The sequence below is a fragment of the Tupaia chinensis genome, unplaced genomic scaffold (assembly GCF_000334495.1).
Source record: "Tupaia chinensis unplaced genomic scaffold, TupChi_1.0 Scaffold000184_1, whole genome shotgun sequence".
Taxonomy (NCBI): Eukaryota; Metazoa; Chordata; class Mammalia; order Scandentia; family Tupaiidae; genus Tupaia; species Tupaia belangeri.
The window spans coordinates 792,399-818,984 of record NW_006159659.1 but is presented as its reverse complement, the minus strand read 5'-3'; the positions used below and the strand labels follow the sequence as shown (position 1 = coordinate 818,984).

At 38.6% G+C, this 26,586-nt stretch overlaps 1 pseudogene; it reads right to left on the bottom strand.

Annotated features, from left to right (window-relative positions):
- Positions 1 to 26,586, bottom strand: part of LOC102479678 (CWF19-like protein 2) — a 76,033-nt pseudogene that overhangs the window by 16,883 nt on the left and 32,564 nt on the right.

The following is a 26,586-nucleotide window of genomic DNA, read 5'->3' as shown; positions in this document are numbered from 1 at the left end:
TTTCATGATGGGCAAAGTATTTTTACAAGCAAAACGAGAAATAGCAATTGACTGTTTTATAAAAATAATTAGAATAATAAAGATAATGATTGGGGAAAACAGAAAAGATATGGAATGTTGAAGTGGGGAGATTAATGTCTCTGTACTGACTGACGTGCATGGCATTCCCTTTTGAAGAAACAATGTAATACACTGTAAAGTTATATGTAATCCAATGTAATATGAAGAAGATATGATGATAAAAAATAAAAAAATTAAAAAAAATACAAGAAACAGAAGAAAAGTATAGAAAATAAGAGAGGAAAACACAAGGAATGTTTCTTTAACATGATGGATTTGAGAGGATAGCTATCAATAATAAAGCAGGAAAAATTAGTTGCATATCTAAGAAACAATAGAAGAATCCCATGTTAAAACAGGGAAAAGAGGAAAGGACTCTAAAGATATAAACATATTAAAAGAAAATAAGTAAACATCTGTAGTGCACATGTGTGAAGAGGGGATCTGTGCCAAGGTACCTTCCCTCAAAAAAAAAAAAATCTTATAATAGGTCAAGAGCTAGGGCCTCAGTGGAATTTACTATAGGTTGAGTTCTTCAGATGTAGACATTGAGATGAGAATTCATGTGAAAGTAATTTGTTATAAGTATTCCCAAGTAAGGAGTGGGAAGTGATACTTCAAGGGGACAGAGGATGAGAAAAGTTACAGCACCCAGCAAAGCCCCATGGAGGCTAGTCAGTCTCAGTCCTGAGAGAGTTATGGGGGCATGTGGAGATCAGACCTCAGAGTTGTCCCTTTTAATGAATTTTAAAGGAATCAAACTTTAAATGAACTGAACTTTAAATTATGAAAGCATATGGTATTTTCTCTTTTGTGTCTGGTTTCTTTCACTCAACATTTTGTTTATGAGACACATCTATGTTGTTGTGTCTGATCGTAGTCCATTCGGGAGCAAAGGGACTAGAGTGTTTATGTTTCTGGACTGTCAGTTATTGGTCAAGGGCGATCCCTGGGGGCACTTCCAGCTCACTCTTTGCACAGCCAAAGCAGATGCCAACAGCCTGCATTAGCCATCCAACAAGGAATTGTATGCTCTGCTGTTGAGAGAGAAAGTGCACAAGAAGCAGGTGTGAGAAAAAAAAATGCTACATATCCAAGGGGGTAAAGGGCAGAACTCTAACAGCATCTGCTATGAATTCTAAAGTATCATTATTAGAACCGGGCCAACATCACCAAAATAGAGCAAGGAGAATTGGAGAGTGAAAAATGAGGGCAAGAGTGGATATACTGTGGCTCTGTCCTCCCTCCCTCTGTATGTTACTGGGAAACAGGTCAATCACAACACTTCTTGGGGGTTCTGCAACCTAGTGCTGAGAGAAATCTTTCCCACTCTGGTCACAGAATTATGATAAGGTAAGCCTGGAGCTTCCAAGACAGCTGCTATGTGGATCATTGAAAGGAGGGAGGGAACACCAGAGAAACTGGCAGATGAACAAAGTGAGCCCTGAGTGTATTTGAGTCCCTCATTCTAACTCTTTCTCCCTTTCACTTGTGCTTTGGATTTTTTTTTAATATGTTCAATCACTGTACATCACTTCCCTTGTAAAGTGAATTTACCCAACACAAGTACACCTCACGCCAGTCTAGTTGAGGGTACTATACAAGTTATCATCAATAGACAACAATCCATTTCTGTGTCACATAAATGTCTTCCCTCTCTATTTTTCCTCCTTAATTTCTTTTATCATACTCTCCACCTTATCCTACCTTCTTCCAATACTGTCTCCAGTAACTATAACAATTTTCCATGCTTCTATATTCAGAGGCCAGTTAGTTCTCCTCTTCACTTAACTCCACAAACAGTTCCTGAGCACCTACTATGATTCTAGTGCTTGGGCTATTGAAGTTAATAGAACAGACAAAGCCTCTGCCCTCAGGGAGCTTATAGTCTTGTGAAGGAGACAGCCTGTTCACAAACATGATTGTTTGCAGTAATGCTGACAAGGAAGGCCTTCCTGTGGCAACCCGATGGAGTGACATTGTGAGCTAGGCAAGGGCCTGAATAGGAACTGAGTTTCTGTCAAGCCCAACTAAGAGAGTCTGGAAAATCACTGACTATTTTTAAAACATCCTGTTTGGTGGGATTATAGTATTTTAGCAGACCTACTATTGCCACAGTGGCTAAGGGAAGTACTCCTCTGTGTCTGGTCTTGCCAAGAAAGCTGAAAACTAGGGCCTTTCCTTTGCACTTTTCCTCACTGATCAGCACTGAGTATTAAAAGGGCTATCACTGGAAAGACATAGCTGAAATGCAGAGGTTTAGGAGATTTTTCCTCTATGGTAATTTAGATTGTAACACTGGAAATTTGCTTTCCTGTTTCAGTCATAAAATCACCTTTTATAATCTGCTTATATGCCCCTATAATATCAGACTTTGTGTTCAAGGGAGTGCTATTTTTCTGTGTTTTCTTTTGTTGTTGTTTAAACCATGTTTGTGGAGGTTTTAGGTGACAAACACATACTCTTGTATAACCTCCACTATAGTCAAGACAGAACATTTCTATCACCCCAAGGATTGGGTTTTGAGAATACCTTTTATCCGGGCATGGTGGCACCTGCCCTATGTCAAAAACCAATGGAAGCTGGAGGATTGCGGCATCTAGAATACTTTATATCCTTTTTAGTCCTTCTCTTTACTTAAGAGTTGAGGATGCTATGATACACAAGCATCGACGGTTAATACTTGAAAACTGACCTGAATCTTTACTTGGTATTTTGAACTACAGTGGATAAATTATTATGTGATAATGTTCACTCAATATATGCATTTATATTAAACTGTTCTAGATATATAAATGGAAAATAATTAATATTTGAAAATTAAAATCTTTACCCATGGGTTGTGACTAGACGCTAGACAGATTCTATAATAATGTTCACTGAATAATTGAACTGCTGCTTCTTGGTAAACAACTATTGGGTTGGAATAATCATGACTAATATGTCGGAAAAATCATGCCGTACTTTTATATGTTCTTCTTTGCAAAACTGTGTCATGACTTTTCCAACGACCCAATTTTTAGTGGAGGTGGGATACTCTTTTAGAAATCATCTTTGTTACAGTGCATTAAGATGCTAGCTTTTTTAAATTAATTTATTTTTCATTTCATTTTCTTTTATACATTCAATCACATTATTATTTGTCTTACAAAATAGATATTTCAACAGGTGAACATCTCTCCCCAACACAGTTGACAAAACCACAAAACATCCTCAACAGACAATACCACACCTCCCTGTAACATCAATATTTTGCCTCCCTGTTTTCCTTCTAAATGTCCTTCCTCAGACCCTCCTCTTGCACACATACTATATCTGGTATTTACATCTATATAGTGTGTTTCTATATCCTTTAGTGAATTAGTTTCAGTAATAGAGTGCAGACACTCGGTATATATTAAGCTGGAACATAAGATGCTAGCTTTAAGAAAGGATGTGGATAACCTCGTTCCTTCCATTATCTCTACTCTTTCCTGAACCCTCCATCAGTGATCTTCACTAAGTCTCCAGGGATGTCTTTACTTATGTTTTCAGACATGCTGGGGCTCCTCTATCTGGGGAAAAATCATTTAATTCTTTTCTTTTAGATCCACCTGGGTTCCCAGCAGCTAGCCGAGTGCCCAACTATTGCTAATTGCTTTATGGTCATTATTCCACTTTATTTTCACAAAGCTCTAGTATGCAGGTAATGATCTTACAAGAGGAAAATATACTGACTTACAAGAGGAAAATATGCTGATGAAGCATCACTGCTAAATAATCTGAGAACATTTTCCATTTGATTCCCATAGCAAATCCTGTTATTGTTGAAGAAATTGAAGCTCAGAGCAGGTAGGGAGGTGTCGAACCTTCTAGGATCCTGGGGCATCTGCTTCATTTTAACCTCTTGACTGTCCATAGCTCTGAAGCATAGCCAGGTTTATCCTTCCTTCCCTGTACCTAGGTCTCTTGACCTTTACTCAAGATTATTTTTGGCCTCAAATTACAGATACTCTTTCAAATTGGCTAACATTTAAAACAGTAAATTTATCTTAAAGATAGTTATCTCACAGAACCCATGGTGTAAAGTAATTTTGGTCTTTTGAAAGAATTGACACCAGGAATTAGAAAGCAGTAAGGAACCAGGGCAACATGGACTGACCTCTACCTTTGGCTGCATTTTCTCATTTATTTGAACCTGAAATTCTTTTTACATAGGGTATCTTTAGCATCCAGTAACTAGTGTTTCTTAGAGCCTTGCTGTACAAAGTGTGGTCCATGGACCAACTTTGGTCTATCTAGAACATTCTTAGAAATATAGAGTCTCAGTCCCCTATCCCCAAACCTAATGCATCAGATTTACATTTTAACAAGCTCTCTGATTTGTGTGCACAATAAAGTTTAAGAAGCTCTGGCACTGACTTAGAGCACAATTAGAGAAGCACTCATTTATCAGGCCTCCTTCAGATCAGGCGATTCAGTCAATGCCTTCATAGTTTTTGAACCCTGGAATGTGAATATTAGCAAGTGTGTTTGGTGATTTCATCAAGCAGCACTGACTAGATATTCCACTACAAGGCAAGCTTCATGAAGCAGGAACTTTTGTCATGTTACAGTTGTGCCCTTCGCAGTTAGGCCTGGCATACTGTAGGCACTCAACTGATACTTGTTGAGAAACGAAAAACAATGCATAAAGAAAAGGACAAATTAAAGCAATTCAGATAATCACTACCTCAACATTCTTCAGTATTTGACTTGGCTTCAATATGGATATCATAGATTCACTGGATGGATATTATTATGAGTTAGGGTGATCTAATTGCTGAACCAAATACCAGTAGTTTTGTAGACCTGAAACTGTATGGTGGCTCAAATGCAGTAAAAGTTTATTTCTTGCTCATTTACTAGTCCTTATTAGGTAAATGAATCAATGTTTATCCTCTCCTGTGCAGTCATTTGGGAGCCAGGCTGACAGAGAAGCTACCACCTTCAACATATGGGTCTGGGGTTGCTCTGGGACTTATCCCATTTCAGCCAACTTGAATAGGAAAGGAGATTGAAGGAACACGTGAGAGATTTTTACAGATCAAGCATGAACATAGAAGAGGACACTTACTGTGACTGCCAGCCTTCAAGATGGCCCCAGTGAACCCTGCCTTTTGGTATTCACAATCATACACAGCCCTCCTCCCATACTTAGTAGCACTGACCTGTGTAACAAATAAGATATTGCAGAAATGACAGTGTGTGACTTCCAAGGCTGAGTCTTACCCTCTCGAACCAATTGCTCTGAGAGAATCCATTTGCCTTATCATGAGGATAATGAAGTAGCCTTGTGGAGAGGTCCTAAGGCCTTCTGCCACCAACCATGTGAGTAAGCCATCTTAGAAGTAGATCCTGCAGCCCTGGACAAGCCTGCAGTTGACTGTAGCACCAGCCCACATCTTGACTACAGCTTCATGAGAGACCTTGAACCAGTACCACCTAATTAATATGACCTTGAATGCCTGACTCTCAGAAACTATTCAGTAATAGATATTTGTTGTTTTAAGCCACCAAGTTTCAGGATAATTTGTTATGCAACAACACATAATTAATACATTTTTATTCATTTCATTAGAGAGAAATCAGCCACATAGCCAAACATAGGAGACTGGGAAATGTAATCTAGCCCTGAAATAAGGGAAGAACATGGATTTTGCTAGGCAGCAGGTTCTTCTACAGGAGTAGACAGAATAGTAACAAACATATAATCACACAGAAGCATCATTAAGAACCTGAGGTCAAGCCATAGTGCTACTGGACACACATGGCCCTTCTCTACAGAGTTTATCTGATTCATCTCCAGTCCTACCTCTTATAAAATCCTCTTTGTACACACCAGGACACATTCCTCTTTCTCACCCCTGGACTCCTATAGCATTTCTTGGCTTGATCTTTTCTGTATGCAGCAATAAATGTCACTAGTTCAGAGATAGGAGGCATCATCTGGTACTCAGTCAAGTATTGCCTTGTGGTAGCTCTTATATCACTGTCTAGAATGATTATTTAACTTTTCATGTCTGTATATCTTGTCTTTCCAACTGTGTTTAAGATCTTGGGAAGCAGAGACCAGTGGAGGGGATGATATATGATGTGACCATATTAGCTCAATAATCTATAAAGTGATTTATTGAAACCACCAAATTTGATCTTTAATGGGAATTGAATTTTAATAAGAATTCATTCCCTGATCTAGATCACTAAACATATGATCACAATCATTTTTGCTGAGCGCCAGATCATATCCTTGGTGGTGCCTAGCACAAGGGTAGTCAATAAGTATTATTTGAATATAATCTTAACAGCAACTGCAAATGAGAAATTTGATTAAATTTTGGGTAAGAGATACATAATGAAAGTTAAGGAAAATAATCACAGCAAACATAGTTTTTAATCTAGATTTATTTTTACATCATTTTGTCACCTGTGCTTTAGCAGACTCTAGTCAACTTTATATTCTAACCATCTCTTCTTTGTTTTATAAAAGGCATCATCAGATTGCCAGCAAATATTATCTCATTTGGTCTCATTAACAGTCCTTCCTTATGATATATATTAGTCATTTAAAATAATTGCAGGGGCATTATGTTCACCTTCCATTTGTTTCTTAGCTAGATGTTGAAAGTAATGACTCAAGAACTGACAAGTAGATATTGCCTTATAATAAATTTATGAAGAGTTTATCAAGCATGTGCACTGTTCTTTGTCAAGCATTTTGTAGCTAAACATAGCAAGCACACCATTTAAAGTAACAATGCTCACAGTAGAAGCTTTTAAGAAAGATCACAAAATGCAGCTCCCTGAAAAGGCCAAGATTAAAACACCCTGTGATCAATTTCTTCTGCTGACAAATACTTTGGTGACAACTTTAATAGTTTTTGTCCTTAAAAAAAAAGTTTTATTTGTATTTCATATGCTGAGTTTTAGAACTAAGAAATATTAAAATAATGTGCATTGGTTAAACTCATGGAATATGTGATCTAAATGGCTGTATAATCCTTGAAATCAATTATTTACACTATAATATAAAGATTGTTCAAAGAAAGTCACGAATTTAGATTTAAAATACTGGGCCCTTCAATCTGAGAAATATATACATATATATACACATATATGTATACATACATATATGTGTATATATGTGTGTATATATGTACATTTGTATATATGTGTGTGTGTGTGCGCGCACACACATGACTCTGAGCTCTTCCACAAAGATGAACATTTTAATCTGATTTTAATCACTACATGTTAAACACACGTTTTTCCTCTGCATTGAATTAAATTATAGAATTGATTTGTTTTACAGATTCCAGAGAAACTATAGTAGCTTTGAGCACTGGGCATTCTTACTGAGAGTACAAAGATCATTGGTTAAAAGAAAAGGCTTTTTGTGTTATGTCTTCATGTGTTCAGGTCCCAGAGTCCCTGAAGCAATATCAGCTAAGTATGCCACACTCTGACCTTGTAAATAAAACATGAAAATCTGAAGGTCAGAGACTGTTTTACCCGGGTTCTCCGCCTGATAAAAGTAAGATCCCTGATTAACACGCATCTTCTCTACAATTGTATCCTTTACTCTGATGAGTCAACAGAGTTCACTGTATAATCAGATTTCATATGTTCCCTTACAAAGAATTTTTTCAATATGCCCATTGATTCTTAGTAGTTAGAGCTATTTTTAAAATACTGCAAGTACCACGGTATTTGTTAATGTATTCATATCTTGTAAATTTACCATTGTTAAATCATTAGAACGTTCATAGAGGCCCAGGTGACGTGATGCAATGGTAGTGTGCTGCTCTGCAATTCTGGAAGGGATTCAGTTCCTAGGTCAACCCGTACGCTCCAGAATGTGATCCTAGCTGGCTGGGAGGCTGGGGGGAGGATTACAGTATGAAATTCTGTTAAGGGTGCTTGTCTCTCTCTCCCTCCCTCTCTTATTTTCCTCTTTCAAGAAGCCAATCTGTAATTTTTTTTTTTAAAGGTGAGACTAGAAACCTGGTTGGAAGGATTACTATGAAAACATACACCATGCAATATAAAATTAAATTAAAAGGTATTGTCATTGCTTATTTAAAAAGTAAACCATGGATTGCTTTCAGAAAATATATATATTTTTAGAAATAATGCTATTTTTACTAATCAAAATGGAAGCAGTATGAGGCCAACCTGCATCATGGTGGTTAGGGCAACTGGTTCCCACATGACTGATTACAGCTTGAAAAACACCAGGCATGTGTTCATTCATGCCCAAAATCCAGAAAGGAGGGTCAAATGAGGGAAAATGGATTGCAGCATGACCAAATGGGGGGATGCTTTCTCACTCTTTCTCTCTCTCTCCTCCCTGCCCCCAAAAAGCACACACACCCTCTGGGAAACAAAATAAAAAATGAGTTCACTGTCAGTCAAACATACTTATCTTTAGTGAGATAACATACAAATTGAAAGCCCTAATGGAAGGCTTACAGAGGAAGGAATATCCCCAGACAAGAAGGTGGTGAGCAGAGCCTTAAGAGGGGGGTGCTGAAACTTCTGACTAATACTCTGCAATGAGGTCTGGGGCAAATAAGACCCTTAAAGTCCCCTAAACCAGTGCTGGTACCCGGCCTATTGGGGGCTGGGCTGTGGATGGGTGCCAGTCTGCCAGGGTGTGCAGCAAGGAGTGGATGACAGACAAGCGAGCAAGGTTTAGTCTGTGTTTGCTGCCACTCTCCATCGCTCTCATTGCCACCTGGATTCTGCCTCCTGTCAGATCAACAGTGATATTGGTTGCTCCTGGGAGTGTGAACCCTATTGTTGTGTGATAGTTTTATATATTGCAATATGGAAGTGGTATGCACAGTGGATGTGGTGCACTTGAGTTATACCAGGAATATCCCTTCACCTGTCCATGGATGGATTGTCTTCTACAAGGAAGTCTCTGGTGCCAGGAAGTTTAGGGACTGCTACCTTAAAGAATAACAAAGAAGTGGGGAGTTGAGGAGATCTCACCCAAGCCCTTAAACAGTTTGTGAGAGATACCTCAAGAAGGTGCTAGCTTTATAAAGGAAAATAAAGCCTTAGGGGAAAAAGAAAAGAAATGGGATGCAACTACTAGTTGATGTTTGACCTTGCTGCACATCTTTGTAACTGGAGAAAAGCAACCATGGAGCTTGCTGGGACCCAATGGCCAGCCTCTGGGTGAGCCATCTGCCTGTACTCAGACCTGATCATCCCCGTTCTTGCCAGAGCAGCACATCAGTTAATAGCTCTAAAATTTTATAGGAAGGGAAATAGTTGATGTTAGGCCCTTCACTGGGGTGGGCATAATTTACGACAACTTCTGAGATTTTTTTAAAATACATTCTATTATGTATCTTTAAGGTATACATGTTTTAAATATAATTAGTTACCACTTAGCTATAGGTTCAAATAATCATTTGAAATCACCTAATTCTGTGTCACAGTGGAACAGCAAAGGGCTTTATTTATGGATATTGAGATCACTTAGTTGATTATAAGAAATTAGAAAAGTAAATGTATAGTTATTCTATACAGGCTCACTATAAAAATAAAAAAAACCTTTTAAGAACTTTTGGAAAACACAATAACAATTCAAGGCAGTTAACAAAGAGGTGTTTAAAAGAGTATTCAATTGTTACATTTTTTAATTAAGGCTATTATTGATTATATTTGTTAGGGTAAACATGTAGCTTTTATCTCTTTATTCTGAAATATGTCAAGCCTCCCATAGAGAACCAATTTACCCAGTATATTTACCTGTAGTATGCCAGCATGGCTGTACTTTGTATTATCACATTGGAGAGAAAATGAGCAAGTAGAATATTTGATATGTTTTAATAATATTCGCTCTTCTTTAAAGAATAAAGATAAAACAATAAAGAATTTAAAAGTTGGAGACAGGGACTGGCAGATGACGTAATAGTTACGTCACTGGGCTCACTGGACTCCCACGTAGTCGACACAGTTCAAGTTCTGGACCTTGCAGCCTAAACTCATGCTGTGGCCCTGTGTGTACATGTGTGCCCAAGATCCCGAGAGGAGAATAGAGAAGGGATTGTGGCCTGGCCATCTCCCCTAGAGAGCGGTTTCTTGCTTTCTGTCTCTGTCTCTGTCTCTCTCATCTCTCTCTCTCTCTCTCTCTCTCTCTCTCTCTCTCTCTCGTCTTTCTGGTGAGCACATGCGCCCTATAGCAAAATCCTCTCAAAAAAAAAGTTGGAGACAAAAGCCATGCATCTTCATGTTGCTTCACCTGTACTGGGATAGAACCCAATGTCTTAATTCACATGTCACATAAACCAGTTCTTTTCAAAGAATTAGTGTCACAGACCAATAGTTTCATAAGCTAAAATGTAAATAAGTTATTAGAAAAAAATTTTAAAGCATACAAAATGTAAAACTACTGATTGCACAATGATACAGTAATGTCAAATTGTTATAGAAGGTTCTACATGTTTGTTCTCAATCCCTCTTCTCACAGACCAGTAACAGTTTGTAGACTGGCCCAAGGACCATACTTAGAGTAGCTCTGGTTGGTATATGTCACATTCACTACAACAAGTTCCATAGGTCAAAAGTATTTCTTTATTTAATCATTGTTACATCAAGTAGTCCCTGAAATAAAAGAGCCACTGACAGTGAATTGGGAATCATCATCCTTTTCCATTAATCTGTATAAAATCATTTAATGTATGTCCAAAATATGGCAAGTCATTGTGTACAAAATAGCTTCTGAAATGTGAAATTTACCGTCTCTCATTTGCCTGGGTACTTATTTACCACCACCCCTCTCTGCATTCTTATTCTTTAAATAGTTTAAGAAGTATTGAATGTGTCATTTTTCTTTCAAACCTTATTTACAGAAGTTGCATGCTAGTTCTTGGTGCTAATTCTTGGTGCAAATTTACCTCTGCAATTGTATCCAGTTAGTCTCCTTGATGTTTTTAAAACATTGGACTTTAAATACCTTTAGGTGAGTCACAAACACCCAGCCACAGATACACACAAGCTATCAGCTGTCCCCCTTCAGCATCTTACCCAGAGCATCCTGCTACAGTAGCAGAATGTGCTGGCGACAACACCCACCTGGGTCAGAATTTTGGATCTGCAGCAGATTATGATGATCCTTCCTGTGCCCTAGACAAGTTGTTTAAATGCTCTGAGGCTCATTTATAAAACGGAGCTAATGCTTAGATTAAGAGATTCTTGGGCAGATGAAATGAGGCAAAGTAAATGGAATCAATGTTTGGCACGTGTAGTTGAGCATACAATAATATGACTTCCCCTCCGTGTCTCCCTACCCCCTGCCCTACTTTCTCAATACCCACCCCCGCTCTCTGCACCCTTGGCATCTTGCCTCCGATGGGTTGACTGCTTCTCTCTGCAGAAGAGGAGGATAAATTACCTCATCAGAAATACACCTTTCCTAAGTGTAGAGGAAATGCTATGCTAATATGTGCAGCTTCACCACCTGGAAAAAAGATGACTCAGAGCACTAAGAAGGAATTTTTAGCTGTTGAAAACAGCTCTCTCAGAATATTAAAAATGCACATGCCCGTGTGCACGCACACACCCACAGAAGAGCAGTGAGTGCTCATCCATCTAATGGAGCCGTTTTGCCTTCTTCCCTCCCTGTCTCACTGACAAGCATTACTGTCTGAACAGTGCCACACTTGCAGGAGAGCATTTGACCTCCATTATAGTTCTAATTCTTCATTGGAAAAGGATTTGCTTGTCCATGAAATATGAAGATTTCCATGGTTTTAGAAAATCCCTTTAGTAGAAGTTTATGCTTTCTTGAGCTTGTTTCTTGTGAAATCTCTAATAGCTCAACACTAAAATGATCATAAGCATAATCATTTAACTTAAATGTGTGTTTGAGACACTGCGTTTAACAAATCAAATCACGTGTGTTCATAATGGTTTGTAATGCAGTATTTGTGCTTTCTGGCCACTTGTCTAAACTGACAATGTTATGCCAAACCCAGTGCAATGATTCTATCCCACACTCTTGCTTTGGTGTCTCCACAGGTCAATGAATATGTTTCAGTCCACTTAAACATGGCTACTGCTTCTCTAGTTATAAAATTAATGCAGCTCATTCCTGAAATTCTCAAACAGTTTAGAAGTAAATGAAATTTAAAATAAAAGTCTCTCCCACCATAGCCTGCCTCCCACTCACACACCCACAAACACAGCATCTCCTACACCCCCACCAAGGTTCTTCCAGACCTAAGATCTTACTCTTCACTGCCTTGGTACTCAGCTCAGTCAGAAACTTTGGGTATAACCCATTTGTCAGCCTACTCTGTTCTTCTATTCTCTGTGGAAGGTCTTTCTCCATATCCCTTACTTACACTCCACAGCCCCCTAAGATGCTAGCACCCTGTTGACTCAAGAATTCCAACTTAATGAGAAAAAGTAATTGCCAATGTTTTTGAAACGAAATATTGTGTTACAAGTGTTTTATATTGTATCCAAGAGTAAATAGAGCTGAAGACATAACCCAATTTGCCTGTATAAAATACAAGTTCCCTTACAAATGTTCAGCCTAACTGACTGATTAACTGTCTCCAGCATTCCCTCTATGAAACAAGGAGACCTCAGCCCATGACACTTCCAATTCTCCTAGCTAACATGCTGCCCTCTAGTCTCACACAGCTCAGTTCACATCTTTTAACCTGTACACTTAAAATAGATCAGTTGGGGTTTTGTTATCTATTTATTCCAGTTATAATTGTATACATGGTATTTAATCTTAAATATTGTATAAACTACTGAGATAGTGTAGGGAGAAGAAGGAAGCAAAATCAGACAATGGGATAAATGGCATGGCAATGCAATGATCCCTGGGGCACTACTGGGACCAGACCAGACGGTGGCACAGCAGTAAAATGTGATGCTCGGCAAGGGTGACCCACAGGGAAGGTTGCCAGTTCACATACAGAGTCCTCCCTGAGTACACCTGGCACATGCTTGCCTGTGATCCAGGGCTGACTAAAGGTGGACTTGCATCATAACAGCAAGACCCCGTTGGAAGTGGACATTCATTTTCTCTCTCTCTCCCTCCCTTTTCTCTATTTCTCTATCTCTAAATTAAGGGGAAAAAAACTTTAAAAAATAACCCAACTCTATTACCCACTTCTACTGCACATGATACATTTATTAATATCTTGTCCATTAAACTCCACCTCAGAGTCTGCTTCCCAGGAAACCCAACCTGTAACATTTGCTCTGCATTTTGACACTTAGTGTAGGAAATAAAAACCTTTATGTCCATTCAGCTTAACTGTGATTCCACCTGGGCATGGTCAGACTTTAGGCCTAGGGAGATTTCATCCAAGCCAAGAAGAGCACAGTGTCCTTTATGGACATAACCATCACTGCTCATGAGCTATACTGGCTGAGAAGATGAGAACCTTGAAATTTTAAAATATATATGTCTTAACAATCAAATCTTATAGAAAAGGAAGTTCAATGTAGTGAACATATTTAGGTTTAAAGATCTAGACATTCCCATTTAATATTAGAATTAGAAGTTCTGATTAGATTAGAAACCAGGAGACTTCACAAAGAATAAGAAAATAAAACATCAGGAATTAAACATTGCAACATGAATCTCTAGATCATTTTCTAAGATGACTAAATTTAGGCAGAAGAAAGATCACTCTTCATTACTGATGAAAAAAGAAATATGCTTCACAATAGCTGTGGGTGGACTTGCTACTTGGTCCCCAAAGCATTCAAGATTAAAAAAGGAAAAGTCATTATTTCAAATTTTCTATAGTGATGACAGCTATTACAGTGTGTACTCTTTTGACCTAACAATCTAATCTATTGATAGCTGATCTGTTGCTGAAATTTTTTTCTGACAACTAAAATGTTTATTTAGCTAATAAAATTATATACCATCACTAGATAGAGATATATTTTAGTGTGAATAATGACACAAGAAGTGTCATCAACTGTTTCATTTGCAAAGCTAGGCAAGCACAGAAAGTAGAAAGAAAATAAAAACAGCTTAATGCGGCACATGTCAAGAATTATTGAATCTCTTTAATTTTCTTCATTATGTCTAGGAACTATAGATATATTCATTTCCCGTATTCTATCAAGGTGAAATATGATCTTTTTCCTATCTATAGTTAGAAAATTATGGCCTGCAAAATTATACTATTTATCCAAATCTGTAATGAAAGGAATTATAAATAGGAGAAAGAAGGTTATGAATTGACATGCTGTTGCACTGAGAAATCTTCATCATCAAGAAGAAAGAGGTTAACCTGTTTCCCCTTCACCTACTTGCTACTTCCTAGAATTCTTTTATTAGAATAAGCTGATCATAATCTTCCTTTAGGTCTAGGAGCTGGTACCTAGAAATGGCATGGAAATGCAATGATCCCTGGGGCACTACTGGGGCCAGACCAGACAGTCTAGCTTTGATGATTTCTCATCAGAACCATTTAAATCGATCACTCCTAAATCTTTTCTAATTTGAGTTTTAAAAGAATGTTGGTGGGAAAGTGGGAAGGGATTGATTCTGAAAAGGAGTGCAAGTGCCTAATGGGAGAGGGCAGTCATGGCAGAAGCAACAATCTGTATGCTCCATACTCCTAAGGGCTACTGGGGAGCAAGAGGACATATCAATTAACTATGGCCACAATAATGCTGTGTACCAAGCAACCACAAAAATCTCAGTGGCAAACAATAAGCATTAATTTTGTGTGCACGAGTCTCAGTCGACAGGGGTTGAGGTGATCTAGTCTAGTCTTCGGTTGTGTGACTCTACTGCTCTCTGATGGGCTTACTCATGCATCTATAGGGTTGACTGCAGATCAATGGATCTAGGATGGGTTTGGCTTATGTCACTTGACTGTTCCATATGTCTCTTGGCTTCTTTTAGGAACTAATTGAGTAGTTTGGTCATGTGCTTCTCAAGTCATTGCAGAGATATAAGAAGGCAAGCCTAATTATGCACATGCTTCCACTTCTGGTCATTTCATACTTATTAACAGTCTATTGGCCAAAGCTCATCACATGGTCAAGGTCAAAGACAAGCATAAAAGAAATGCAATCCACCTCTTTATCAGGAGGAACTACAAAGGCATATGACAAAGGTTATATACCCAGAAAGGGGTGAAAGGGAGAGAGGTATTAATTCAATCCACAACAGAGAAATAGCAGAAGCAGTTGCTCTGAGAGCAGGACAGTCACATACAGATGTGCAGGTATATCCTCCACAATAGCATCTGGTGAAAGCAGTGGTGGGGCTGGAAACCAGCCCATGCTCTACTCCCTTTATATATACATATATGCACACATACATACATACACACACATTTAATCACTATAATCACTTTGTTCATAAGTTGTGTTTGCCCAATGTGAATACATTTCACACCAGACCAGTTTAGGATGCAAAACACTTTAGCATCAACAGATAGCCCCCTTCTGTGTCTCATGAATGTCCTGCCTTCTCTATTTTCCTCCTTAATTTCCTTCCTTAAAGTCATTCACCCTGGCACGGGGCTGTGTCCTTTTTCTAACAAAAGCACTGCAAGAGTTAGTGGAACCCTGTTTGAGATTCACCAGCAAAACCTTCAAACGCCACTGACTACTATGTTACAGTCCACCCATTAGATGTAATTTTAAACTTTTCACATTGGGTTATTCAATTCCATGTGCTCTACTTCGGTTACTCCCTTCTACTCAAAAATCTCCCAGATATCATTTCAAATACATGCAGGATATATGAATCTTAGGCTACAAACCCAGGTTGCCAAGGCATTTAACTTATTTTCTATATATAAAATTGATTTGCTTGTAGGTATCCATTTATTCAGTGGTGGAAAATTCATTCTAGTCAATTCAATCCTTATCCAAGGTTGTGTTAAATACATGGGGGGAGACTTGGGACCAGCAGCTGGCATAATGACTATGTCACTGGACTCCCATGTAGTCAACCACGGCTTGAGTCCCGGACCCGGTGGCTTAAACTCACGCTGGGTGCATGTGCGTGTGTACCCAAGATCCTGAGAGGAGAATAGAGGAGAAGAGATTGCGGCATGGCCATTCCCCCTGGGGGCTGATTTCTCACTTTCTGCCTCTCTGTCTCTCTCTGTCTCTTTGGCGAGCGCACATGCCCTATAGCAAAAACGTCTAAAAAAAATAAAAATACATGGGAGACTTAAATATCATCATGTAGTAGAATCTCTGGTACACAGTAATTGTCTAGCTAATAAAATGTGAAAATCATATGCATGCATAAAGTTCTCCCATGTGTAATACTCCATGTTCCTTCCTTAAGCTGAAATCTTGGAAAGAATGAATCAGAGATAGCAGTACCACAGAAGGTAAGAGCCTTGAATCTCTGAACCATCACATGGAGTAGAGCCACTTGGCAGTTAGGAATATTCTTTGGATATTTACATGAAAAGAAAGAAATAAACTTGTATTGGATTATGCCACTGATATTGGAGTTGATCTTTTCAGTAGGTAGAATAACATTAATGAAAACAATTCAAACTGTGAGTTCACTGGAAAATACAGTTTGACAATCGGGCTACATCTAGACCTCAAAAGACTTTTGCAATCACTACTACAAAGTGCAACTCATTGGCATAGTCAAAGGTTTTTCTCCAACCATGTTAAGCTTTTCAGTGCAGATGTGGAGTCAGCAGAGTTTTGTGGTGATCCCTAGGTCTCTCTGTTTTATCCTCAATGATTTTTAATATGAAGATAACTTTTTTATTTCCAGTAGTGCTCCTGTCATAATTCTTAGAAATTCCATTACCCATACAGATGATCCTTCTAGTACCCTGTAGTACCAGCTCGTTTAAGCAGAGACACATGTCCTATATTTATTTCTCTAGAAAGAGAATCTGAAACAGATTCTTGTACAAGTGATGTGAAGAAATATTCTCAGAAGTACTCGGGAATAATGAAGGGGGGAAGAAAGCAGGATAGGAAAGAAGAGGCCAAGCAAAGATTAGTTTAAACTGAAATCTAACCTAACTTGATCCCACAAGATGCTCTTGAGTGTGAGTGGCGTCAGAGAGTTATTCCACCTTGAAGCAAGAGGGAGGAAGTGACAGAATTCTGTAACCTGAACCCAAAGCAGTCAGTCACTGACTGTGGCAGCCCTCAGGGTAAGAATATAATCTCCCAGAAATTTCCAAGGAAAGCAACTCCAACTGGCTGAGGAAAATTCTTCAAAGGAGAGTACAACAATGAGGCATAAGGGAACTCTTACAGAATACTGCTCCAGATCCATGAGGGAGATCTCAGTGGGGAACCAGCAGCCTACCTACCACAGCATACTACCAGGAGTCACTCTCTACTAAGAAAAATCTGCTTTTCTGTGTGTGGCCTTCTCTTTTAGAAAGAATCTGACCAGACTATTTCTCTCCAAGATGATTTGGCTGGCTGCCTGCATAGCTACCCAGTCAGCCTCACTGCCAGTCCAAGGTCACATCAGACAGACATCTACATCATAGAAAGCCTTCTGGGAAAGGCTAGTGGAAAAAAAACTAAAGCTCTGTGCAGAACAAAAAGCAATAATATGCATGTGTTGCCCAAAACTGTTACTACTCCCTCCTCATTTCAGCTGAAATAATTATATGTAACCCTTAGATATATTACCTTCTTAGGAATTTCATGAACTTGATCCGTGAAATAAAACTGAAGGAAAGATGATTTGCACTGCTAACCACTGAGGTCCACAGATTTTGTGCAAAGTTTCCCAGGTAGCTAGATTTGCCGTCACTTTCCAGGGTGGTTTTCAGTGAGGGGAAACAATCATTTTAACAATTTAAAAGATATTTCATGAAGAAATTTTGGCTCAATGCATGGTTGGAGAACTCTTAAAATTAATTGGCAAGGTAAATTGGGGTCCTTGTCTTTTCAGATTAATCAAAAAAGACCTATTTCCCTTCTATAATAACAAGTCATTCCCAAACTCACTTTTTTCCCTTGCTGATGATTTATTGGCCCCATTTTTTTTTAATTTACCTGCCCAGTCTGTACATCTCCAGAAAATGACCCTGTTTTCACTCAATTCTACCACCTATCAGTTTCTAAAAATAAAATACATATGTATGTGTGTACATCACATATACAAGGAGACTTCAAAATATGGAAAAAGTGGAATTAAAGTATGAGTTTATTTTGGTACAAAAAAATTTAAATCAATGCCTAATTTTTTCTTCCTTATTCTTTATTTGCTAGAGGATACATGCTCTGGGTAGAGAGAGGCAGAGAGAGAAAGGGAAAGCAAGAAAGCACCAATGTGAGGGATGATCAAGCCATAATCTCTTCTCCTCAATTTCTCCCTCCTCCTGGGATTTTGGGCACTCATCCAAACACTCCTATTATAACTCAGGAATCTTACTCAATATTACAAATTTTTATTTAACACCAATGTGCCAGACACTGTGCTATTAAATACTAAGATTGCAAAGGAGAAGATATGTGTCTCACCTTCAAGTTGCTTACAGACCACTGGGAAAGATGGATCTGAATTTAAATAAATAATAATAGAGCTATGGTATGTGAAAACAGAAGAACATTACATGAAGTGGTTTAGGAAAATTTAATCAAGAAGGTGGCATTTTATCTGGAGTTTAAAAGGTGAATGTGCATTGTCTGGTAACTGGAGTACTTAAATAAGTTAATATCTCAATTTACAGGATAATTAGTGAGTCTGGTTTTTGAAATTCAGAGAGGTCACTATTTTCTCAGACAAGTAAATTCCAAAGCATTCAATGTAAAATATCTAATAAAAAATCATGAGTAATAAGAATTTTGGGCATCTGAAGCCAAGTCTTGCTCAGAAAAATAGAGAAGGCTTGATATAGTATAAATAATCAAAAAAGAATAAATTATAATGATGTTAATCTTATTATATCTACCAAATTATTCTTTTACTCATTCCATCAACAAATATTTACTGAACACTTAATGCGAGCCATGCATGACAATGATCTCTGAGATTGGGAAGAATAATTGCGTGCACAAAATCTGAATTTTGGTACTTCAGAACAAAATCAAAGATGATGAAAATAGTTACCTTTTTAAAGAAAAAGAAATAGTATCAATAGAATTATTTGATCCACTGCTCACATTTTCTTTCACCAAAGGCTTTTCCTGCAACCAGAATTAAAGTTAAGTAATTCTGGGCACATATTAACTGTAGGCACTCCGGGATGGCAGGAACATCAATGAGCACAAGGAGCACTCCCACCTCAAGGGAGTCTATCGCTTGAGTTGTTCCGGACTATGGAAGATGGATTAGGCATTGCTGACAACCATGAAATTGATGTAGCTAGAGAATGATTCAAGCATAAGAGTCAAAGTCATAGTCATGGGATTTAGAGATGGAAGGAAATCTATTCACCAGAAACAGACGGTTGTTTGTCAGACACATCTTGTTTAAATAGCTCTTCCTGCACTGATACCATAGGTTAGGACTAAAGCATTGAGAGAAAAGTTGGCATCTCCACCCACAAGCACAAGGTTGGCAAGAATAGGCCACCCATCTGAGCTGAAGTGATTTCAGGGCTTCCAATGCTTAATACTCCCAGCACATACACACTGAACACACACACACACATATATAACACACACATACTCCCTTACTCCAAATCTCTAAAGCATAGCCTGAAATGTCACACTTACAGAATAACTACAGTTTAAATGTTGAACTCACTCCTGGTCCCAATCAAAGTAAAAATTCCTCTTGAAACCCAAAAGACCTATTTGCCATATGACCTAGCAACCTCACTCCCAGAAAAATGAAAACTTATATTTTCACAAAGACCTATACAGGAATGCTTATAGCAGCTCTACATGTAATTACCAAAAGCTGAAAACTACCCAGTATCCTCCAGTGAGCAAATAAACACAGTGTGGCTATCAATCCCATAGAATATACTACCCAGCAAGGAAAGGAAGGAAATACCAATGCAAACAGCAACACAGATAAATTTCAAAGGCATTATGCTAAGTGAAAGAAGCCACTCTTAAAGGTTACATTCTGTATGATTCCATTTACATGACCACGTGGAAAAGATAAAGCTATAGAGATGGAGAACAGATCAGCAGTTGCTAGGGTTTAGGAATAGAGGAGGGAATTTTGCTAAGGAGCAGCCTGAGGATTTTTTTTTGTTTTAGTGTAGGAACTGTTGTGGATCCTGATTGTGGTGCTGGTAGTTACACAAACCTAAACCTGTGTTAAAACTCATAGAATTGGGGCCGGAAGGTGGTATGATTAAGGGCACTGGACTCCCACTTGGCTGAACACGGTTTCAGTCCTGGACCTGCTGGTGTGCTTTCTCACTTTCCCTTTCTCTCTCTCTCTCTTCTCTGGTAAAAATTTTAAAAATAATAACAAATGGAATTAATTCTTTAAAAACAAACTCATAGAACTGTGTACCAAAATAAATAGTTTTATGCTGCTTTAAAAAATTTTTGAAGGCAATGTATGCCAGTCTCAAAAAGAAAAAAAGAGATGTGTATGTAGGTACAATGTGGAAGGGTAATCAGACCCCCCCCCACCCTCTGAAAAAGTTTGATTTATATAAAAACAAAAGGGAAGGAAATTAAGAAGACAGTTTGAGCACCCGGAGGTGGATTTGCAGAGGAGGTAAAACACAGTGGAGGAAAGGCATGGATGAGGGGAAGGTAAAGTGCAAAGAAAACAGAGTTTTCTGACATCGCAATTTCGCTCAAGAAACAACTCCGAGACTCAGAACCACAATAGCACCAATTCCAAAAGTTGAGCAGATGAGATGACAGACACTTGTAAAGCAAATTACACAGCACCCTTTTTTTTTTTCCTTCAGGAAATAGAGGTGAGAAAGAAGAGAGAGTCAAATAAAACAAAGTGGGGGGTTGAAGTGTGAGATGAACAAACTGTAAGAAATTGCTTTTCATCTTTTTTTTTTTTTGAGATTGCTTTTCATCTTAAGCACAGAACAGAGGTGGGTTTGTTCTCCTGCAAAGATTGTGTCAAAATCAGCCTAACCAAATGAAGTTTTGCCCTTCCAAATGAACCCTACAGCCTCTTGTCAAGTCTCAGCCCATGAAAGAAAATGATCCATCTTTTTACTTACACTTGGCAAGAGGCTGGTTTTGGCAAAGACAAATAATAATCATCAATTAAATAAGCCTTCGAAACTTTAAGTCTTTTAGGTGAGTCACTTGCCCTTGGGAGCATACATTTATTCTGCATCTCATTCTAAATCAGTGGTCTTCAATCAGGGGCAGTTATGACTCTTAGAGCCGCTGGGCAATGTCAGGAGGCATTTTTCATTGTCACAGCTGGGGGAGTAAAAATGCTATTGGCATCTAGTTGTTAGAGGCCAGAGATGCTGTGATACCTCCTACACTGCACAGGACAGTCCCCCACAACAAAGTCCAATCCAGCCCCAAATGTTGATAATGATGAATTTGAGAAGCCCTGTCCAAAATGTCCTAATACTTAAAATTCTTCCATTACCTCATTTACATACCACCTTTTCTTGAAATAACTTTTTATCATTAGAGGTTTTTCTAACACATGTGTGATGCGGTTGGGGGTCTGGTCAGGCTTCTTGACTTCACAGATGAAGCTATTGATCAACCACAGGAAGCTGTGAGCTAAATACAGTTGCTTGTTCTGACTCGAAAACCAAGTCGTTGTGAGACTGCACGCTCATCCACATATGCTAAGTATATTTTCCACATTTGGTACTTTTCATGGGGCAAATAAAACCCACGCTGCTTTCTCAAGATCACACAAAGATCAATCACTGTTCTCCATGGAAACATCACTCGGCCCAGGGCAAAGCAAAGAAAAAATGCTGGCCCATGGAGGTCAAAGAGTCTATCTCTGTGAAGAGACACTACATTTTGTTTCAAAGGCTAATGCCAGGTAAGATGGTATGTCCATGCCTCCTGAAAGTTTAAAAAATCATGGATTTTTAAATTTGCATATAATATCCAGAAAAGCCTCATCTAAACAGATCCAATAACGTTACCAAGTGTCTTCTGTACCCACTTTCCTATCCCCATCAGTCCCTTCTCTCAAAGCTGCAGCTGTCCTCAGTTGAGCAATGATAAATTCTTATTAATCTGTATGTAGACTAGCAAATTCTATGCAAAGCCCAAGACACAAGGAATAGAAAGCAAAGAATACCCACATCACAACATTTTCGGTAAAGGTTTCATAGAAACATTAAATTGCCTTTCATGCTCAAATTAATTTTTCCGATACATGCTGCACATCCTTTCTTGTATCACAGGCACTTGAGTTTTTCAAATACTCGATTCCCATCTCTTTCATCTCCTGTGTTATCCAGGCTCAAAGTATCAGCATGAAGGCATATTATGCCTCTGTCTTAGTTCCTTATTCAGTTTCTTGTACGGAAAGAAAGCAATGAATGGTGTCAAGCATAAATGGAGGCAGGTGTGCCACACCTTGCCTTCTATCCATGTCTGACATTTCAAAACACCTAATGGAAAAATCTTGCACTAACAGTTGCCACTGCCAAATGCTTTGAGCGCTACATGGATGACTAACAGCTCTAGCCTATTTCTTCCTTCTACATACTATTAGGAGAGCAATACACTTGCTGAGGATGACAAGGACACTTATTTCAAGACCACCTGCCCCGAAGGCCTAGTCTTCTGTGTAGAGACACCTTCCTGTACAAGGAAAACCTTATTATAACGAGCTCCATAAGCTGCTTGCATTTATGTCACCGTGAGGTTACAACAGAGCAGGATCATGGCCCAAGACACAGTTCTGGCTAGAAATTCTGGTCCCTGAGCATGTGGGGAGGTAGGGGAGGAACTGATAACTCTGTGTAGTCAATCAGCAAACAGTAGGTCTACCATTCTAGGTTCTATGACAGATTCAAGAAGAGTTTAAGATATAATTGAAAACATAAGACACAAAACACAACAAACCCTAAAACTAAATAATTTAATGATACTGCCGATGTGTCTGCTCTACTTATTGTGAATTCTATATGATGGTAGTTAATCCTCATTTTTTTAAATCCATATTTACTTTTGAGAAATTTAAATAATGTGATATTATATGATACCCAGATGACATCAAACACAAATTAATTAAATGTGGGTTTCTCAATGCATAAAAATATGGCAGCCATATGTGATGATTTCTAGAGTGGTCTAGGTTTCAAACATTTTATGATCTTGCTATATCCAGTACTAATTTTTAGTTCAGAAAATATGGTCACCATACATATAGTAAAGTATATGTATGGCAGATTCTCATCAATAAGCTATCTCTAAATCTCACTGTGGGAGGAGTTTCCTAAGGAAAGACTTCTAGATACAAGGAATCCCACCTTGAGGAGACATGTATCTCAGGGATAAAAGGTAGCACTTGTTTTTTCTGTCCTTGTATTTTTAGCTATGCTTCTCACTTTCAAACTTTTGGATGCCTGAATGTCAACTATGTGACTTATCATCATGGTAAGGACTCTGAAGCATACAAATCAGGGAGACTTCCTGCTTTTTGCAAGCAATGTACTTACTCAAATAACAACAACCCTGAAATACAATAAACACATTGTATTTTTTTTAATGCGTATATGTATGTTTTAAGTATGAGATATTTTTATCCTGGTCAGGCTCTGACATTTATGCTGGGATACATAAAATGAATTGTTACCCTTCAGTTAGCATAGCTTGTGACTCCACAAGTTCCGGTTTATGCTTATGAAAGGAAGTGAAGAGAATTGGAATCTGAAAAGAGGTATGGATGCCTAAAGCCCAATAATTCCACTCAAAACCTTCCAATGTGAAAGAGCTTCTATATTGCCTCCACGAACAGCTTCTATTTCCCATCTCCCTGTTTTCTCTTGCTGAGTAGAGGATTTTCAAGTTGCTTGTTCTGTCAGCATGTATAAACTCCTTTAATTCTCAAATAACTGTCATTGGTAACCTTCCTGTTGTGATGAGTTAAGAGTATTGATGTGTGATGAATAAATTGTACTCATTGGTTATTGTCAGGAACAGAGAGTTAAATTACATGTTTAAACTGGTATTCCTTTCTTGAACCTTACTGTTAAATGAGGCATGAGTGATATGAGTATGAAAGTCCTTCTTGACTCAGAGCAGAGTAAAATTAAAAAAAAAAAAGAGGGACCAGCAGTTATCAGTTATCGTAATTGCTATGTCACTGGACTCCCATATAGTTTACCATGGTTCGAGTCCGAGACCCGGTAACTTAAATTCACACCGGGCGCATGTGCGTGCATGCCCAAGGTCCCAAGAAGAGAATAGGGGAGAAGGGATTGTGGCGTGGCCATTCTCCCTGGGGGGTGATTTCTCATTTTCTGTCTCTCTGTCTCTCTCTGGTAAGCACACATCCCCTACAGCAAAAACCTCTCCAAAAAAAAAAAAAACAAGTAGAGTATTGACCCCTTATAAGGTAATAAGAAACAATCCCAACACCCCAATGAAATTAGGACTTCTCATGCCTCCTTTTTTCTCAGTCACAGCTAATATATCTATGTAAAACGGATGTTGAAATGCCTGAGCTCCTTTTGAGAGGAGGAAGAAGATAAAAATTAGCTTATTTACAGTTTCTTGGCACAGTGGTGATGTGCTGCTCAAGAGAAAGTGGATCTTGCATGGCAACTATGGTTTGAATCCCTGGACAGTCAACCTGAAACACACTGGGCATGCACACAAGTCAAGTGCCTATGATTTGAACGACTGGAGGACTGAGAGATCTCAGCATGGCCAGACCCCAGTGAGGGTGCTCATCTCACTCTCTTTCACTGTCTTTCTCACTCTCATTTCCATGTACTGTGCCATGAATAAAAACTCTGCTCCAGTTTTTCAAAACTCCCATAATTACTTGTTCTTTTTGCATTATTATTATTATTATTATTATTTGGAGAGGTTTTTGCTATAGGGCTCATGCACTCACCAGAAAGACAGAGACAGAGAGACAGAAAGTGAGAAATCACCCCCTGGGGGGGATGGCCACACTGCAATCCCTTCTCCTCCATTCTCCTCTCGGGATCTTGGGCATGCACACACACGCACCTGGTGTGAGTTTAAGCCACCAGGTCCAGTACTCAAACTGTAGTCAACTACATGGGAGTCCAGTAACATAGCCATTATGTCATCTGCTGGTCCCTGAATTACTTTTTTTTCTTATTACAAACTCAATATATGTTTATTGTAGAAAGTGTGGAAAATGTAGAGAAACAAAAAGAATAAAATTAAAAGCATCCGTAATCCAGCTACCAGAGATGTCCACTGTTAATAACTTGCCATATATTATTCAGGGTGGAACACAGATTTTAATTAACTTCTATCTTTTAAAAAATATATTTATTTTTACATTCAATCACTGTGTATCATTACATTATACCAAAATTAATTTTCATGACTTTTGTGATGGGAACAAAAATGAGGAAGAAAAAGTTCCAGTCCACAGTCATATTAATGAGGATTCAGTCCAAATTCAAGACTTTGAATAAACATCTTCTTAATTTGCATGCCAGAGGGCATGTGTGCACTTGTCAAAGAGAGAGAGAGAGAGAAAGAGTGAGAGAAAGTACCCCGCCCAATGGGACATGGTTATGCTACAATCCTTTTTACTCTATTTTTCTATTCCATCAGGATTTGGGGCATGTATGCACATGTGCCCAGTGTGACTTTTTTCAAGCTGTCAGGACTGGGATTAAAAATGATGTGGCCGTGTGGATATTCAGATCCCTATGACCAGCACTTAACCACTATGGTAAAGTACAGGCCTGGAAAAAATAAACATTTTATGAAAATATTCTCATAGAGGGATCAATAGTTGATGTAATGGCTATGTCGCTGGACTACCACATAGTCGACTATGGTTCGAGTCCCAGACCTGGTGGCTTAAACTCACCGGGCACATGTGTGTGCGTGCCCAAGATCCCAAGAGGAGAATGGAGGAGAAGGGATTGTGGCATGGTCATCCCCCCTGGGAAGCGTGATTTCTCGCTTTCTGTCTCTCTGTCTGTCTCTGTCTTTCTGGTGAGCACACACGCCCTATAAACCGGTCCAAAAAAAAAAAATAGACTCATAGATATCAAAGAACTACTGATTACTTCCCAAATTAACTTGACTTTAGAGAATCCACTTGATAACTCATTCTATGTTGCCAAAACACTTTTGTTCTATTGGATGGAATACTTAAGAATCAGAACTGTTTACTCACTAATGAACTATTCACTAAGTAGCATTTACAGATTTTCTAATAGCTAATCTAGACTCAGTTCTTAGCCTTGAAGATCTTGGTGTAAGGGGGAATTTTATCTCAGATTGAAGAGTCATAAAAAAAATTTAAATCAGTGACCAGCAGTTAGTATAATGGCTATGTTGCTGGACTCCCATGTAGTTGATTGCGGCTTGAGTCCCGGACCCGGTGGCTTAAACTCACACCAGGCGTGTGTGCATGCGTGCCCAAGATCCCGAGAGGAGAATGGAGGAGAAGGGATT